Source organism: Adiantum capillus-veneris, chromosome 14 (genome assembly GCF_014529385.1).
Source record: "Adiantum capillus-veneris isolate H3 chromosome 14, ASM1452938v2, whole genome shotgun sequence".
Lineage (NCBI taxonomy): Eukaryota > Viridiplantae > Streptophyta > Polypodiopsida > Polypodiales > Pteridaceae > Adiantum > Adiantum capillus-veneris.
In genome coordinates, this window is record NC_140944.1 from 31,099,651 (window position 1) to 31,114,313 (window position 14,663).

At 40.2% G+C, this 14,663-nt stretch overlaps 1 pseudogene; it reads left to right on the forward strand.

Moving 5' to 3' along the window:
* The first annotated feature begins 13,126 nt into the window (after window positions 1-13,126).
* Window positions 13,127-14,417, forward strand: LOC147442171 (uncharacterized; annotated as a pseudogene).
* Window positions 14,418-14,663: the final 246 nt, after the last annotated feature.

Consider the following 14,663-nt stretch of genomic DNA (forward strand, 5'->3'; position numbering starts at 1 on the left):
TCCTGTTATCAACCACTGTTCAAAACATACAAAGAATCCATTATGTTAAAATTTAAAAGTACAAATAGACGTAACTACCAAACCTAAAGATCAATGCAAAAACACTTTAAAAATCAGCCTCAAATGATGCCCACCCACCGCTCCCCAAGTGGTGCCAGCTCCCTTCCTCTACTCGTGCTTTGGCTGCCTCCTTTTGTTGCTTCCACTTGTCAGGATTCTCGCGTGCTGGTCGCTTCTTCCAATCTTCTTTGGCCAGCCAATCTTGCCTGTTCCCTCATGCTTTATTGGTTTTTGCACTTCAAAATTCTTGTGCTTGCAGTATTTGCACATTTGAACCTTCATCAGGTCTTCATTGAAGCACTCATCCCGTGTTGACATGGAGAACTTGTCATGCAGCATGCTGATGAGTCTCTCTTTTAATTCACTTGGTACTTCACTCCACATGTTTAGTATGTAGTGTCTAAACACCTGAGAGCAAATACCACGCATGTGCGGGATCACCTTCTTGCATTCATCATCCAAGATGATGCCGCCGCTGAAGTCGACGGAGTACGGCAAGCCCTCTTGCCTATGACGCATGAACCTGGGTGTCCCGACTGGGGTCTCTAGCGGCGTGTGAATGGGGGTACGGATGTCAGGTGTCTCCACTGGAGTCTCGGCCCCAAAGCAAGGATGTCGACTAGGGTGGGTCGCGGAGGAGAGGTAGTGGTGTGTAGCCGATAGCCGCGCAAAACCTGGCATAGATGGCAATGCCGTGGCTATTCAATTTCTTCCATGATTCCACAATATTGAGTAAAATGCTTTCTGTCGATCTGTTCCACCCTAAAATATCAACCTTTACACCATGCTGCTGTGTATGACTTATACTACAACCAACAAAGATTATGAGTGGCCGTCCAAACATCTAGAAAGTCACTAGTTATACATCGCAAATTTACCTTGGTTGCGTAACCCCAAGAGTACTCCCACTCCTCCTCAGTAACTTCTTCACCGCAGTGTTGTGCGCTTTTCAATTGGTTGTGCAACCATCCTAATCTCATGGATGTTGGTAGGCTCTCCAGACCCGCCGGATAATGCATAGGTGATTGTCTTCCTCGTCTCCACTCGGTCCGTGCCCTTTGTAGCTCTTACTTTGCATCCTTGTATTGTGAAATCCACTTTTGCATCACTGGATTGTGAAGAATACAAAATCAATTGATTTTAGCCTCTAGATCTTCTATCATCTTCTTCTCAAACACCGATATTGCACATCACAATCCCAGATATGTGCTCATCATCTATGGTTCGCCATAGCATGTTCCGGGCTTTATCGAATCCATCTAGCCACTCTCCAATGTAAACTAGGGACTCTGTTACCAGCCAACCTTCTGCCATGCTACCCTTCGGACATGCCTTTTGACGCACATGTCCCTTAAGTGTTCTCATGAAACGTTCTAAAAAGAAAATCCATCTAGAATGTACTGTGCCAGCTATTTCCACCTCAGCAACTATGTGTACAAGAAGATGCACCTAAATGGTTAGCATGGTAGTAGGAAAGTGTTTCTCAAACATGCACACAACCTCCACAACGCTTATTTTGGCAAATGGTATGGAGTCTACATTGATCTCCTTTTGTGATATCCATTGCACCAACTTCACAAAGTTTGTAGATTGTCTTACGGACGTCAAGAGACAAACATCCCTCAATGGCCGCCGGTAAAATAAACTGCAAAACACGTCTAGCAATGATATCAAAATTCCACACACAAATTTGTTACACAATTCCCACTATGATACATTCCACTTCAAACATACTTGACACATTTTATGCCTGTCGTATGACTTCAAACCGGTAAGCTTTCCTTCTTTAGTGAAACACGTTTGGAGCGAGTGCATTACGCCAGTGGGGTCCCACACAGATCAAATGGTCTCTTTTATCTTGCGTTCTTGGTCTCTTGTCAAAACCTATGGTGCATTAGAAGTTTTTTCAATCCATCGGATGCTGTCTACGACCAATATTGCTCCATAGTATCCACATTTCTAAGGTCAACCCTGGATCCTAGAGTATTTTTGTTGCTGGTCAGATGGTCCCATAGCACATTACCCACATTCTTAAATATGTGCATTGGATCGAGAAAGTGATTGATCATGAGTCAAGGCCAATATGGTAACTCATACCATAGAGAGAGTATCTTCATCCCTGGGGGCAAACCCTCATCACACATCTCCTTCTTCTCTAACCATGTTTGTGCAGACATTTTTCAGTGGCTCTCTTCGCAAAAAGCCGTTGCGTAACACATGATTCTCGGGAAGATATGATTGATGACCTTTGTAGATTTGCTTCTTCAATGAGGGCGCCCGATGTGCATTCACTCTAGGTCCACATGTGACACATGCTCTGTATCTGCTTGTTTGAAGCCCTGCATGTATACACATGACAATAGATAAGCTTGAGAAAAACCAAGATTTATAGTGTTTGAGTTTGAGTGTAAATCACCTGAGAATTCTGTTAGTCCGGGATAGTCATGCATGGTCCAAATTAGAATTCCTTTGATCAAAGCATTCCATAGACCTATGTGTCGGCTCATATCCACCACTTCTATGCCAATCCACAGTTATTGTAGCTCTTCCAATACTAGACAAAGATACACATCCATATTCTTCACTTTATACCGCCTCGACACAATCAAGCTTAGCCACAGGTGCCCCTTCTTGGTAGTCAACCACGGGGAAATGTTGTATTTGACGATGACAACGGGCCATATATTGTAAGATGTTGATCTATGAACAAATGGATTTATGCCACCCCGAGCTAGGCCTAGGTGCAGATTTTGAGCTTCCCTGGAAAAATCCGGCCATGTCCTATCTATATGTTCCCAGGCTACGCAATCTGTTGGAATCCGTAGCACACCATCAGATGATTTATTCTCCTCATGCCATGATGCTAGGGCGGCCATGGACTTACATTCAAAGAAATGCTTGTTGCGAGGAAGCAAGGGAAAATGTCGCAAAACCTTTTGTGGAATTTTTGTTCCATGGAGATCTACTCGATATCTCTTGGAATCACATTTCGGACACTTCTCCATGTCTATGTATTCCCCTTTGAAAAGAATGCAGTCATTAGGACAAGTGTGAATAGAATTGCAATCCATTCCCAAGTTTTGCAAGATCTTTCTTGAATTCTCTCTGGAATCTGGCATCACATTTTCAGCTGGCAGTCTGTGCTCTTTGAGCAATCTACACAATGAAAAAAATGCGGTACACTTGTGTAAGTAATCTATCAGATTATTATACATCTAGAGTTTTTTATTAAAGTAAACACATTGTAGTAGATCACCTTAAAAGTGCTGTGACGCTAGTGTTACTCCATCCAAACTTTTCCTGTATGTTTAGAAGAACCAGGAGCGCCTTCAATCTAGACACACGTGCTCCATCATACAATGACGTATTAGTTTCACTTTTCATATCATCATAGATAAGCCTTTCTGAATCCATGATCATCTCGATCATTTCATCGATCTCGGGCTCAAACATTGCCTCGTTGGGAATGTGGTCTGCATGATCATCCTCCAAGCTGTCAGAGGCTACATCTTGTTGCCTCGCGTATGCTGCTTGACCAAAGCGCATGTGAACACATCTATTGGGTTACAAGATTGCTGCCTGTTGGCCAGCATCAAAGTCCAACGAGATATAACTAGCAACAACTCCATCTATAATAGATGGATCAAACTTGCCAAATTTGCAAATGTGCTACAAAGAAATGCGTCTTGTCCGTCGCATAGCATGCTTGCATTGATTACAAGGATATAAGACCCTTGTTCAGAGATAGATGTTTTGGTTGGACGGCCCCACATCCTTGTTACTACTCATAATGAAGGTAAAAACCTCATAACTTGGACATAAATTTAATCTTCTATTGGAATACTCCATCTTTTATCTCTCTCGCCTCCTTCCCCCCCCCCCCGCTCTCTCTCTCTCTCTCTCTCTCTCTCTCTCTCTCTCTCTCTCTCTCTCTCTCTCTCTCTCTCTCTCTCTCTCTCTCTCTTTGTTCACATTGTAAACTACCTCACATTCTCTAGTCATGTCCATTCCCCGCACACCTCGGTCTAAAGGTGCACAGAGATCAGAACCACCAGGTTATAATCTCGTCTTTATTGATCAATGCCTATATTTGTGGGTATGAGAAATCTACACACCCACGTCTACATGATAGTGCATGTAGTGGACAAAACCCCTTTGCCTCTTCTCTAGCTGTAGCAATTCACAGCATCTTAACATCCCTTCACAACAGATCTTTGTTTGATGGATTACTTAGCACATTACATGTTGGCCTCCAATCTGAGTATCATGCTGCTGAAAGCTTTCCAACTTAATATAAAAACTAAATTCAATATCTAATCTTAAATCTAACATAATTGAACATGTGGTGATTCACGACTGGTTGAATATGGTTAGTGTGTAAGTTAATAGGTGTCAAATTTTGATGGGATTTGCTCTTTGGGCAAAGCGCGCCTTCATTGACATGCACTAAAATCTAGCCTAAATCTAATCTAATATTAAATTGAAGATAAATCTAGATCTAATGTATTCTTAAACTCAAAATAAACCTAAATCTAATCTAATCTTAAATCTAACCTAAACCTAAATGTAATCTAACTTAAATCTAAATTTAATCTAGTTAATCTTAAATCTTATCTTAATCTTAAAATCTAAATCAAATCTAATCTTAAACTCAACATAAACCTAAATCTAATCCAATCTAAAATCCTAAACCTAAATGTAATCTAACATAGCTAGCTAATCTTAAATCTTGTCCTAGTTTTAAATCTAACATAATCTTAATCTAACGTAAATCTAAATCTAATCTAATTTAAATCTTAACCTAATCTCTCTCTCTCTTTTTTTTCTCCCCTTACCTCTCGCTTTCGTCTTCTCCCCCCCCCCCCCCCCTCTCTCTCTCTTTCTCTTTCTCTTTGTTTCATCTCTCTCTCTCTCTCTCTCTCTCTCTCTCTCTCTCTCTCTCTCTCTCTCTCTCAGTGTGTGTGTGTGTGTGTGTGTGTGTATGCATTCTTTGTTTATGCATGTGTGTGTGTATGCCTATTTTGTTTATGCATTTTCTCTCTCTCTCTCTCTCTCTCTCTCTCTCTCTCTCTCTCTCTCTCTCAAAGACACAATGTGTGTGTGTGTGTGTGTGTGTGTGTGTGTGTGTGTGCGTGTGAGAGAGAGAGGGAGAGAGAGAGAAAGAAGGGAAGGGACCATGAGAGACAGGAGAAGGAAGGAGCATACCAAGCTCTCCTTCCTCTCCTCTTGTGTGTGTGTGTGTGTGTGGGGGGGGGGGGGGGGGGGGAGATAGAGAGAGAGAGAGAGGGAGAGCGTGGGTTACCTCTTTCACTTGAGTGCCGAAAATTCAGATCTGAGATCTGAGTTTCTGGTCCTCTTAGTTTATTTTTTACCCCTATGAGTGCCTATAGAGACACCCATAGCGACGCTCATAGCACCGCCATGGATTTTCACTTTTGAGTGTCGCTAATGTGATGTACCTCTTGTAGTTGAGGGAGCCGGTTTGGGAGTTCAAAACTCTTGGATAATGGCTTTACCTTCTTGATAAACTGACCATTTCCCTATTGAGTGTGCTTCTCACATCTTTTGGAGTTCTTTCATCTTCTGTTTGAGTTAGGCGGATGTAAGATCTTTTGCAAACTAAAATTTGGTGTCCTTGAGAAGCCTCAATTGCTAAAGGAGTTTGATTTGATCTGCCTTGGTCTTGAAAACTAGGATCTCATGGTTGGTATGATGTTTGTATGTAAGAGAGGTGATTATGGCTGACCTCATTGTACCATGTGGGCTGTTGTTTGGATGTGAGCAAAGGAATTGTGGAACATTGAAGGTGATATCCTCCTCACATTGTCATTCACCTAGCGTACACACTGCAGGATCTTCAACCTTACCAAAGATGATACCTTGCACTTGGGTTTTGACCTCCTTTGTGAGGGTGGTATCTACTTCCACCTTTGTGTTATTGAGATTAAGGTCCCCTTCTCTTTCCATTCACTTGGAAGCCTATGAATGCAAACATTGAGGGTGGTATCCTACACTTGGGTTTTGACCTCCTTTGTGAAGGTGGTCTCTACTTCCACCTTTGTGGTATTGAGCTTGATTTCCATCTCTTCCTTTTTGTGGTTCTCCACTATGGTGAGTCGAGCCTCGATGGTGACGTGTCTATGATTCAACTCCTCATTCTCCTTGTGAAGCTTCTTGACTTCATTTTCAAGACCTATATATGTGTTAGGTTGTTTTATCTTTGATGGTGTTTCCTCGACCCTAGAGAATGTTGACATGCCTTGAGATAAGGCTCAAGTGGCCATGCTGGGCGCATGCTTCCTATGGAGAGACTCAAAGCATCACTGCTAGAGAGTCACGGGCAACTCGAATAGAGTCAAAGTTGGTGCTCAAGACAAGTTTGAGAGTTGAGGGTAACTTGGGCAAAGTCGAGGTTGGGCTAGTCGGATAAAATTGGGGTGATGTGTAGCTTCCATAATATTTCTCTCTCTAATTTCTCTTTAAACTCGTTTTCTAATGTACAATTTATCATACTCTATCACTTTTTTTTCTAATGTTTAATACCTAATGTTTATTTTTTTTTCTTTTTGTCTCTCTATTTGTACTTCTCTAATTTAACATACACATCTTCCACACATCAATTCACTCTTAAGTTAACACTAATTTAACACTAAACATACAAGAAGTCTAATGTGTAGGTGTAATGTTTAAATTGAAATTCTCTATCTCTACTTAAATATCTATTTAACATTAATCATGAAATCTATGTTAATATCTACTTTAACATTAATTAACATTAACCATTAAATTTACGCTAATTCTCTTTCTCCCTCTCTTTTTCTCTCTCCCTAATTACACACCAAGCAAGCAAGAAAGTAACTACGAACTAATCACACGCCTACAACAATTAATCAAACAAGCAAAGTGAGGTCAATTAAGCAAGCAAGAAGCACCTACATCAAACATGAAAGAGGTACAAAATCTTTGAATCTAACTTTTCTAATGTGTGTGTGTGTGTGTTGAAGACAATGGGGAGGAGATATTTTGTAGAAGGTTACCTCTTGTATTCCTCTTGCATTCGAGTCTTCTTGCGGTCCTCTTGTGTAGAGCCCTCTTGCCGTCCGCCCTCTCCTCTCCAACGATCGTCCAGTGATGGAGCGTTCCACCAAGGATTTGATTGTGCACGCACGCGCCCATGTGTGTTTGTGTGTGTGAAGGAGAGAAAGTAAGTGAAAGAGAGAGAGAGAGAGAGAGAGAGAGAGAGAGAGAGAGAGAGAGAGAGAGAGTGGTCATCTTTGAGAGGGAGAGAAGGAGAGAGGGGGATGTGAGATTTGGGAGGGAGAGAACGAGAGAATATGGCTGCAAGTGCGATGGTGGTAGGAGTAGAAGAGCAAGGTATGATGCAAAAAACGTGGGATACTGTGCTCTCTTTCTTTCTGAAACTTTTTGAGGTAATATACGCAATAATATGCATAGTAATAGGTACGGTAATATACCCGGTAATATGCACGGTAATAGTTGTGGTAATATATGCGATAATATATAATTTACAAAATAAATCCTTCTTGCACCCCTCTCTCTCCTTTGGCCACCCCATTTTGCTCCCTCTACAAAACACAATAAAGGAGGTGATAAACGCTTTGCAAGTTTTATAGTGATATGTATGCAGGGTTGTCCACATTGGGTCACAATGCATGTCCTAATTGCGGGCCATCATTGGTGACAGAGAGGACCGATGCCTTATGCAAGGTAATCTATCCAAAAAACCATTGTTTCGTACCCCGAGGTCATAGCAAGCACAAGGCTCCAACAAATGGGAAGACACCTCTAAAGCTCACTATGGAAAATTGGGTAACTATTTGGGAAGAGTACTCCAACAACAATCGGGCTCCGTGTCCTCCACCAAAAGGTATATCAAGGTATTCTATATTTTTAAGGCTTCCATATTGGAAGGATGTAAAAATACAACACCTCTTGGATGCCATGTAGATATTCATTAATGTATCCCAAACACTATGGGACCACATTATTGGCAGGAAGGACTCATTGGGTGCGAGGGAGGATTTGAGGCTTTTGAAATGTCTCCCTACCTCTGCTACTCCATGCCGTGCCCCCAATGGAAAGACTGCGCTTCCTAAAGCACCATGAATGCTAGCCAAATAAGAATTAGACAAAGTGAAGGGTACCATTGCTTCTATTTGCACACCAACAGGATACATGGGTTCGCTAAAGGGAGATTTCATAAAAGCGAAGAAGGGTGGAACCATTCAATTGTATAAGTTGGCACAAGATACTTCATGTAATGTCCCTCTCTCTATTCTATCTATAATTTGTGTGTATGACTTTCTCTCACTTTCCCTTCCCCTAATTTATGTGGTCAGAGGAAGAAGATGCAAGGATGACTTCACACTTTCCAAGTGGAAAGTGAAAACTACGTAACATGGATATGAATCTAGCCCAAGTGGTCAATAACTTTTGTATTCTTAATGCAAAAGTTATGACCAAGTAAGTGGACTTGTAGTAGACAATGGCAAAGGCAAGGCATTTGCAAGAGAGAGAAGCATGGAAACAAGCATATGGAGGAAGGAGGGCACCCCCACTTTGTAGACATCTTGCATGTTTTTCAAATCTCATTAGTGTGGAGTGGATTCATGAGAAAATGATCGAAGCAAAAGTGCATGGAGAAGACATCACCAACAAACAATGGGAGTATGCATGAGGCTACGTACCAAAGGTAGAGTACTCATATGCCTAAACCATATTGTCATTTTTTTTCTTGATTTTATATTTGTATTTGATAAAAGATATTTTCCTATTTTGTAGTGCCTTTCCTTTAACTCTATGTGGTCAAAGGGTTGTCACTTTCGGCCGTGCAACATTGACGAGCATAGAACCACCATTAAATGTGGCATCATCAGCAACTTTGTCACAGACGGTGATGAAGCCAGGTACTGTGGAACATTGAAAGGATACTAAAGGTTAATTTTAGAACCTTTCATACCTTCATCTTCGAGCGCAAGTGGTTTGAAAATGTGTCTAGATGACATGAGAATGGCCTCTACATGGTGGACTTTAGTGTGTATCACACAGGAAGGTATGACAATTTAGTTTTACCGCGCAATTGTGAGTAGGTGACTGACTAACTTTTCTATTATTATTTTCTTGTAGCATTAATTATAACAATGTTACTCACTTTGAGATTCTCTTCTATAGGTCATCTATATCCCAACAATCCACCAACCAAAACTGTGGTTCGTAATTCCCGTAACACCTTGGGGGAGAACCATTTTTTCCACTAATGAAGTGGAGACCATCTTCGACCCATCTTCTACCGCTTGCTTTGGATGAGGTGGAGACAGAGGAGAGGGAGGTCGATGAATCAAGTCCGGCAACGAAAAGTCTTAGCGAGATGGTTGTCATGATGATGAAGATGATGAGATGGAGGATGAAAAATTTGAATATGATGAAGCCAACGCATCCACAAATGACAACTCTGTTTCTCTCTTTATTGATTTAGGAGCCATGGGCTTAGAATTGGATGATGCTTCGTGTAGGAATCTTTTGGAAGATGATTCATAAACATTGTTCATACTTTAAATTATGAAGTTTTTTGGTTGTGTAATCCATTCATCCCTCTCTCCCCCCTGTTCCTCTCTCTAATTTTTTGAGCATGCTCAATTATGTTAATCAAGTAATAATGATTAGTTTAGCTGTAACCAAGTGTAATCTTAAATAGCTAACTATTGCTACATGTTTTCATATCTTTTCTTTTTTAAATTTGAAAATTTTATATAATATTCTTTAATTTTTGTTGAGAGGAGGGACACACCAAAATTTAAAGGGGGGGGGGGGGAGGGGGGGGATGTTTAAGCCAAAATTTGAAAGTTTAGGCGCTAAATCTCCCCTTGGAAATAAATGCGATAATAACAATGGTAATAATTGAGGTAATAAACGTGATAATAATAGCAGAAATAGTCATGGTAATAGTTTAAATACGAAAAAATTCCCCCGCCCTCCTCTCTCTTCCCTCTCCAATTGAATTTGGACCTTCTCTCTCTACAAAATGCGGTAAAAAACCACGATAAACAATTATAGGTTTTCATAGTGTTGGCTGATTTGCTGTGATAAGTAGTCTACGGTGAGGTTCTACTACTGGATGGGAGCGGTTCAATCATGTTGTGGTACTCAACACAACGATGATGTCAATGAAGATGACAATGACGATGATGATGTGGACAACGAGGATGGTGTTGATGATGATGACAATGTCAAGGCTGGGAACTAAAAATGCTAGCTATTCTGTTGTGGATCTACAATTTGCAGCGAAACTATGGCAATAATCTGCAACTACCAATGCATGCAAAGCTGAAATGTTAAAACGCTAGCAGATTTAGAATGAATCTACAAAGTGGTGGCTGCTTTGGACTGAACCCAAAAATGCTAGGTTGATTTGGGTTCTGATGGTTGATGTGGCAAGGATCTACAATCACAAAGGGTTTGATACGGTGAGGTTCAGGGATGATCTGAATATGGTGGTTTTATGGGCTGAAAACGTTGGTCTTCTAATGCTGAAAACGTTGGACTAATCCTAGAGAACATGCTAGAGGTCGTGAGGAGATGCCGACTGGGTTCTTTCCAAGGGTTACTTGTCAACGAAAGTGGATGCATGGTACATGTGAATTCAAATGCATAAGAGGTTAGGGATCATGTCTTGAACTCATTCCATATCGGCATAAGAGGCAAGTAGATCTTGGTACTCAAGATCTGGGTCCCGTATATTCGATGTCCATCTTCCTTCAAAGGAACGGCGTGCAAGGTGGGATGTGGTAACTCCATGGTCGGGACTCAACCTAGAGAAAATGTTGGAGATACTTGAGGGTGCTGGAAATCTACGAGGTTCCTACCCTCCTATGGGGGTTGATCTACGGGGTGGATATGCAACCACCAATGCATTTGTGCACGACACTGAATGGAAAACCACATGAAAAAAATTGCTTTGCATCCACTTCAAATGCGGCATGTATAATCACTCTTTTTCAAAATCTTGATGGAGTGTTTGATCCGTAGATAATCCTCTTCCAATACCATCGATATGATTTCTCTTCAAATTAGATGCATTACTAGATGAAACTACTTCGAAGGATGTCATACTTTGCACTTCACTCTGGAAACAAGGATTAGGGGGATTGTGCTCTTTATTCTGAGTGTACATTGAATCCCTCTTCTCATTTGTAGCATGTTCTTTTTCATCCATTGGATCTGCTCTTCCCAAAGTAGAATGGCTTTTGCTTACCCCTAGTTTACTTTTTCTATGAAGGATAGGTTTTCATACATAATATGGAAATCTTTCATATATATCTATTGGTGGCATGGTACAAGGCCTGACATTGCTTGGCCTTTTGGAAAAATTATCTTTGATCCTTGTAGCATTGCTATTGAACACATGGTGACAAAACTTGCACTTCAAGTAAGATGCAGTTGTTCCTGGCACTCTTTCATGCACATATATCCACTCATGACCATTGACCACAAACCATGTTGGACAAAAGAGATTTGTAAAAAATAGACAATTATAGTTTGTGAGTTGATTCTTTTATTAATCACACGTGAAGTATATGATTTTTTAATGGGAAAACTACAAAAATATACCTCCAATTTGCAAAAATTCCCAAAATACCCCTCAAATTTCCAAAGTTCTCAAAACACTCGCAATATTTTGTCACAAATTTCCAAAATGCCCTTCAATTTTTTCCAAAATTCCCAAAGGACCCATGGTCATGAGATTAAATTTCTTGAACGACAAAAACATTTGTAGCTTTGCATCAGAAGATTAATTGATTATCGATATAAGATGCTAAAATTAGTATTTGGGTATGTTACATAGGCTTTGGAGATGAATTTCTTCATTATTTTTAGACATATTTGCCCTTTTTGCAAGTTAATTTGTGACAAACTACATGCTAAGAACTCAAAAACGCAATTAAATTGTAAAAAAGGAGTAAAGATTAGAAAACCTTGAACAGTCCAACCAAAATAGATGCAAGGGTATTTTGGTAATTTTTGAAATTTGAGGGGTATTTTGGGAATTTCCACAAATTAGAGGGGTAATTTGGTAGTTTTTTTGTTTAATTGATTATGTCAAAAATTGAAAGTACATAGTCAATTATTAACAACAGCTTTCCATTGTACGTATACAACCAAAAAGAGAATATATATAATTCATTGTCTAGGCCTTTGGAATAAATTTTGCATACTTTACACCTTCAAATGATAAGAATCATACCCTAAACAATATTTCATCCCATCATACCATCCCAAAATGTGATCATAATACTCTAACTAACCACGATGGTTACCAATGATCAATTTTGGATTATAGCTACATTATCGTGATTGTTTACAAATCACATTGGTAAAAACAATCTGTATAATTAATCATTGCATAGCTTCCTAGAAGTGTGAGGAACTACTCTAACACAACAAGGTGATGATATCATTGTAATTGAAGCATTTTAAAGGGTACAAGATAAACATCAAGTACGACCAAGAAACTTTAATTAGAAATGTTGCCAGAAGTGTGAGCTACTGCTCTAACACAACAAGGTGATCACATTATCGTAGTTGAAGCACTTCTAACCGTACAAGATAAGCATCAATTACGATAAGAAATCCCCAATTAAAAACCTGGTCAAACATTGCCATGTGTGAGTATATCACTCTAACACAAGGACTCATAGAAATTTATAATTCCTAAATCTTATTCTGAGTGAAGCAACTGATTATCTCTAGTGCAAGTAAACACTTTTACTCTAGCACAAAAGTAAATAATAACTATTTATAATAAGAACCCATCTTCAAGGGTGAGTATATACTCCAACACAATGATAGTGGTTACAAACCTAATCTTCTCCTCTTTAAGTGTGAAAAAACTCCAACACAGAAAGAGCACAGTTTTGATTTTTGAAACTATTCAAAAACATGGTCATGTATATTGGTCGACCAGTACATAATGATGACATTAATGCCAAAGACTACCGCTAGAGATGACCCAGCCTCCTCTTGGGAAGGAAAGGTAGCATTTAGGATCATGCGAGGGCAATTAGGATGCTTACCAACACCGCCCCTTCCTGAAGGTCTAACGGATCCTACTAATTCGTATCCTTCTACAGCGTCTTCTGACAAGTTGGCTGACCTTGCACAGCCATCTGCATTGCGCCATGATGATGTCCAGAGACATATAAGCTCTTCTCATGTGATTTCAAAAGAAAGGCAAGGATCATGCAGATCACAGATCAAAGGAATATTGATGCCGACGATGATATAATTAGAGAGCCTTGTTCCTCGCTTCTTCAATATGAGAAGAAAAGGAAAATCACCTCTTCTTATAGAGATAACTAGGAACATATAAGAGATGATACTCACTTGCAAATTATGAAGCTGACGCATCCAGATCATCACACCCAATGGTATAAATGGAAAAGTGCAAAGCGTCAACGACAGGAAGATATTATCGGTGCAGTGCATCAGGATTATAATCCACAATAAATTTCTCATGGAGGCTCGAAGTCGATAGAGATTGAACCTGTTGCATCCAATAAGCCTCACAATAAGATTATCACAAGGCTAGCTAACCATAGTTGTATAAGTACTCCCAACAATAGGCTGATGACATGTGAAGAAAAAGACCATATAATTAATGTAGTCAAGAATGTGTAGGAGCCACAGATGCAAGCACATCTCAAAGATTTTCCAAAGGGACGCGTCATCCTCTTTAGCAAGGTGCTCACACGCAGACAAATCACAAAATAGGCTCATGCTTCGGAAAGACCATCAAGGAGTTCTATTTGAGATGTGGGGAGGACCAACTCCAAAAAACCCAAACATTGACATTGACATGGTCGATGAAGATGACCCAAAGTTCAAGTTTTAGCTATTGGGAGTCCAATGGGGGCTATATCTTCAACAGGACATCATGGGAAATCTACTCCAAAAGGAGGAGCTTGAAAGAGGGATACACAATCATTGTCACTCGGGTCGTGGAAGGTAGCTCGAACTCTGACACCATTTTCATCAAGCATCGTCCCCCATGGAGGGCTTCAATCGAGAGTGGTTTGGTAGAAGAACCCATGGAAGCCAAAAGAGGTCATTCGGACACAGATACTGCCTCGCGGTCAACAACCTTGATACTAGCGTTCGAGGTAAGTCTACATCAATGGGACAGAAATATGGAGAATTCTGCAGAAGGTGTTATATTACAAGGAACGATAGAGAGCTCATGTGATGTTATCAATGGCAATGTACCAAAGGATACAAATGACATGTTGCAAGATGAGCTTCTCCACCATAGCTTCCGATGTGAGATCTCAAACTTCACTTAAAAACCTGATTTGTTCAGCATATGTGAATTATGTATATTGAAAATCTCAAATTTTCCAAGATATTGTTATATATTCCAAGCTGCTCTAGTGTGCCATGATTTTTTCAAAGGGAACGGTTGGATTAAATCACACTCATGAAGGAAATTACCATTGAATATGCTCTAATGGAAGAGTGAGGAGTGTGCAACCTCCGCACCATACCTATGATTTTCCCTTTTGTTTGGGCATAAGCATACAAGCATTGGA